Raw genomic sequence first — 6,000 nt, forward strand, 5'->3', positions numbered from 1 at the left:
TTATATACATTGGATGTAAATTTAGAAAATTGATTTGATTAATTTTTGCATGTATTTTGTTTTTTATGTGATAAAATCGATAAAATGTAACCATATTTTTCTCATATTTTAATCGAATTTTTTGGGTAAAGTTTTTTACATTTTTAGGTTCTGGAAAATGTTCTAGAATATTAAAAAAAGTTACTTGACGTTTTTTCGAAATGTTTGTATTTAACTTGGAATTAATACATTAAAAATTGCAAAAACAAGATTTAAATTGTGTATTTGATACAAAATAATTTTTGGACAAAGAATTTTGAAGTTTTGAGTTCCCGGAAATGTTCCAAAATAAACAAAAATTTTATTTCAAAATTTTTCATAATTTTGTTTATTTATTTGGATTCATTTCATAAAGGCTATTATTAAACAAGTTTTAATTAGCAATAATTCATAAAAGGTTATGAGATCATCATGAAATTAGTGAAGACTAATTTTTGAGTCCCAAAACAGGTTGGGAAGTTATTTAGTGCTTAAACTTGATTTAAGTACTAATTTGTGTTTTTAATGGTTAAAAACCGCTTAATTAACCAAAGTTACGAGCTTTATATCAAACCGGTGGTTTATAGGGCGATTTGGCATTTTAGAGCATGTTTAAATATGATTTATATTCTGCATTTTTTAGATGAATGTCATTTAAATTTATGTAATTTATTCATGTAATTTGTCTAGTATGACCTAGTTAGTTAAATTGGTATTACCCGTAATGTAAGGGAATATCAATTTGTTTTGTAATTAATTGCGATCTCGTATCGCTGTTTTGTAATATTAATAGATTTATTTTTATTTTAGTTGTACAAATGTATAATAGGAATTGCTATGTAATTCATTTTATACTTGTAATTTTTTTTAATTACGAAGACCGGCGTAATATTAAAGACGGAGCCTTTCGAAAAGGAGTTCCGATGAAGACCAGAGTTTCCAAAAGACCAAAATATATTGGAAATCGTTACAATGAAGTTCAAGGGACCAAAGGAGTTGGTTTTTGAAGTTGTAATGGTTAATTAGATTAACTAGATTAGGAGGCCTTACTAGAAATTGTCTTTTACATGTATTTTATTTAATGCATTCATATCAAATCGCCATTACATGCATTTTATTCGTTTTTACAACTGTTGTCAATTAAAGTTATCAAGAATTCGACGATTTAGTTCACTTAAAGGGAATTGATAATAAATTGACAAGATCTCTCACATTGTTTAAATATTGAGGCTAGCCCTTCCAATTAGTAACACCTATGAATCCCTTCTTCATTAGGGGGCAGGTACGGCTCACCGTGGTGTTCCCTTTTTACGTCGGGTAAGTAGGGTAATAAATGTTATTACACATAAAAGTTGGTTGGACTCAACGGAATTGCAAGATTGGTATGTCTGGCGTCACTGGGCCCAATTTTGTGTTCCGGGACTAGGAGACGAATTTACTAGAAATTTGTCGACCGAGAGTTCTAAATGTAGAATCAGTCAAAGGGTTGACTCACCGAATTTATTTAGATCTCGTATGTCAGGCGTCACCGGGCCGAGGTTTATTTAGAGACGGATCTCGGGATCATTTATATAATTTAGGTGAGAGATCATTATATAAATGCGTATTCAAACTTGATGAAATTGTTTTTCAAGTATTTATTTACGATGAATGTTAATTTTCCCTATTACTCCTTTTTTTTACTATTTTATATCGCGCAATGGCTAATATTCAATTCGCTCCTCAATCTATAAAATCGATAATCCGTTATGCATGAAAATAGTTTTCTAAGAGTATACGGTAACTTAAATTTTCGATTATTCAACCTTTCTCCGTTTTACCACCATAACTAATGATAAAAATTTGTAATTCTTTTGATCCTCATACTGTCCGTTGTAAGGGTCTCTTATGAAGAGTATGAACGGGATATTACTTTAGTCAAAAGTGTGTTGATTTTGCAATATCATTTTATTTACAACAACGATGCTACAATCTTATTACTCATAAGATAAATGTTTTCACATACTTAAATTGTTTGAGCATGTAAAAGTGTTGGAACGAATTGGTAATATGATTTGTTTGAAATCATGATTAACCAATTACCACATTCACTTCATAAAGTTTCTTAGAAGTGAGTGGGATCTCTAAGAGGGATGTATATATCTTAATAGTTAAGATTAGGATTAGGTTCAAGAAAGAATTTAGTTTGGTTAAAGAATTAGCTCAAAGCAAAGGTTAATGCTAAGCTATTGTGAATAGCAGCACCTAACCTTAGTGCGATGCCAATCCTGACCAAACTTGTTGTTTTTAAATATGTATGACATTAGTAGATATAATACCCCTAATTTTTTCGAGAATAAGAAAGTTGGGTGTGTGACACCTAAAAGGTTCCTTCTTCTCTTGATATCTATATGATTGACATTAGTTATACTTGTACCACTTCATCAATATTTGATATCGATAGTGGTTATTATTATTGTTTTTGGTACATGGGATGATAATCATGTGACGATTAGCCTTAAACTAATGTCAACCTTCTCATAGGAAATGGAACTAGGGTAGTTGTCATTTCATTATGAGACATATAAATGTTATTATGTACTTAATCTAGTTTTTGGGTTTAGAATTGTGCTTTAATAAAGGTTTCATGTAAGACACATAGAGTTTCACTCATGTGATATAAACAAATGTTGTGCCCTAATTTGTCATGATTTGGTCTATGGCTATACCGATCCAATCATTGGTTATTCTTGACCTAAATTAGATAAATTAATATATCATATAGAATATTCAAATTATTTTGTTGACCCCGATCAAATCTTCGTTCTGGATTGAAAACGCATTCATAGACTAGTGTTACCTAGTTTTCTTTGAATCATTTGATTATGAATCTTATGATATATGCGAATCTTATATTCAAAGCAAGATAACTCGTCCCCTTTTGTTGAAAAGGAGATCGAGTAGTGAGTTATTGACCCTAATCACATGTGGATGTGTGTATGGTCGAATAACAATCTCAACCAGAGCAGGTTATATTTATTTCTTTTCTTTTACCATCGTATTAAGTGGATACTGGTGTATCTACTAAACGAGGTATAAAGATAAACCTTTGACGAGTTCAAAGAGTTTTACAGTAAATAAGATAACCAATAAGATTATAAGATCATAGATTCACGATCCGATCGTGGAAAGAAACATCAAAGTAATGACTTTTGATTTTCGCCAAAGGAAGTGTGATAAAGTATCACAAGTTTACTTCTCCTAAAACACATTATTAGATAATGTGAGGTTGGAAGAAGATATCGAACCTATACGATATGATTTTATCTTTGTCAAATTTTATTGAGCCACTTAATTTTTACAATTGGGGTCTTTCTATTTTGTCTGCTAATTTCTTCTTCCCACTAAATCAAAGTACCATTTAAACAATCGCATTCACTCCGTATTAGATATGGAGAGGTAGAATACCTAATTTGTAAGTTGTCCAAAAGAAATTATGTGGTCATTTAACCTACATAATCATGAGAACAAAGTGTTTGTGGCTCATAATGTTGTCTTTATAGGAAAAAAGGTTTATTTCTAAAAGACAGAGTGGGAGAAAATGTTGAAGAGCCACAAACTGAGCATATAACGCATGAAATTTCCTCCTGATCAGATTAAGTGTTTGTTTCTTCGGAATCTACGAGGTCAGGTTAAATTCATCACTCATCAGGGGTGATGATATAGTATTACTTTTAGAAAGTGATGAAACCTCTAACTTACAAGAGGATTGTTTCTTGTTTCAACTCTATGTAATGGCCTTAAGCCATCTTGATCCGAATTGGACTCCAAGTGTAATTGTTAGTAAATGATTTGGTATATTTACATGAAGAAGTTAGACCTCCTCAGTGTAATTGACTTGGATAAAACATAAAGATGTTTTTAAAGCTTGATTGGTGACAAAGGGTTTGCACCAGTTGCAATGCTTCGATGAATTCAGATTATATTGGCAATTGTTGCATTTCATAATTATATGATTTGACAGTAGGATGACAAAACCATGTTCTTGAATTAGATTCTAGAAGAGGAAGTGTATTTGACACGTCTTGTGGGTTTTACAATCATAAGATTGTAGCTAACTTAAGAAGAAGTCTTAAGAGAGCATCATGGAGTTGGAATATGTGTTTGATCATGTTATAAAACATTTCTCAAGATGTCGAGGAATTATGTATATACATGAAGTTTAGTGGGAGTATGGTGGTATTATGAGTCTTTTATGTTGTTGACATATTAATCATTTGGAATGATGAAAGACTTAGGAGAATATTAATACATCTTAAGTATCCATATTTATAGAGATAAGTCAATGAGGGATATAGGCGTTTTTATCAGGAGTCTTACATATATGAGATTATTGACTGGTCCAAGCAAGTTGAACTCATTAGAATTGATTCCGATTGCTTCCCCTGCTGGATCAATTTAATACGCTATGATGTATTATTGTTATAACAATTCATATGCTTTGAGTATTACCAGTTGTTATTAATCGAATTTAAGTGAAGGTCATATTATAGTCAGATAGATTATCTTTTAGTACTTGAGAAGGACTAAAGATGTGAAACTAAGTGTTTTAAATTTATTTGATTTGTGTAAGGAGTTACACGAATGCTAATTGAAGTTTGTGTAAACAGTTACACATGTACCATTTTTTAAAAAACATATATGGATTGTATGGAATCTCGTACTGGCTATGAGGAGTTGATATGCTGGAAGAGTTCCATTCAGTTATACATTGCGGATTTTACAACGGAAATTGAGTACATTGTAACATTTGATGTTGGAAAAAGGAAGTAGTTTGGATTCGGCAGTAATGCAGGGACTAGAATTAGTTCCTGCAGCCGCATATCCTATTCCAACACACTGTCATGAGAGTGGGAGCTATTTTTGAGGCAAGGGTGTCTTAGTCTAGAGTCAAGTCCAGATATGTACTCAATTTTGATACATGTAATATAAGTCCTGTGGAACAAAGGGAAATAACAATTTGTTGGTTTGATCAAACGAGGTGTCATTGATTTATAAACCAGGCCTTGTTGAAGGCTAATACCGTCGTTTAGTACCAAAAATAAATACCTAAAACAACTAACAGAAGCTAGTGGAAGTAGGGTCGATCTCCACAGGGAGTTGGGAAAGTGTCAGCCTTAATTAAGTCCGTCTAGGTAACCAATTCTGGGGGTTTGAAAGGGTTGTTCTAATCTATTGAGATCAAGAAAGAGGGAAAAGACAAAGAAATAAGATTAAGCAAACAGAGAGAGAAAACAGCTAAGACAGTCGGTTCACCATGATTCTTCAGTCATGCAATCTTGGTCTCAGGTCAATGCAAGTACGGTCTATGTGGCAGTGAATATCTCCTTCCGGTCTCAATTCGCCCTAAAGCACAGATAGCTTAGCTTCCGCCCTCACTACCTGCCCTAATGTTCGCTACAAGTCTCACCCTTTCCAATATTCCGATCTAGGTCAGGGTTTACTGCAGTTTAATGACTAACTGCGTCGACTCAATTAGGCAGAAATAATTAAATGTAGCGATTAACAACATAAACTAAACTAGCATTAAACCTAATAATTCAATTTAGAAATTCCTTAAAATCATGGCTCCCCTATGTCCTAGCGAAGGATTTAGCTATGCATTATTAATTGAATAGCAACAATCATACATAAACAATAAGGATTAAACATGGTAGCGAGCAATAAAAGATTGATGATAACAATTGTAAATAAAGAGAGAAAGAATTAAAGAGAAGCAAAAGATAAAGATTAGGATTAGAGATAGAGATACCGATTACAAATTTTGATCCAAGCAATAGTTCTAAAGTAAGAGTATGCGAGAGTAGAGAGGAAGAAGAGAGAGATGTCGTAGTTCAGAGATGATGAAGAAGTAGTATCATGTCCTACTTAACCTAATTAAATCCTAATTACAAAGCCCACTCGAAATAAGGCAAAAACACGTATAAAATGATAAAACCTCTC

Source organism: Silene latifolia, chromosome X (genome assembly GCF_048544455.1).
Source record: "Silene latifolia isolate original U9 population chromosome X, ASM4854445v1, whole genome shotgun sequence".
Taxonomy (NCBI): domain Eukaryota; kingdom Viridiplantae; phylum Streptophyta; class Magnoliopsida; order Caryophyllales; family Caryophyllaceae; genus Silene; species Silene latifolia.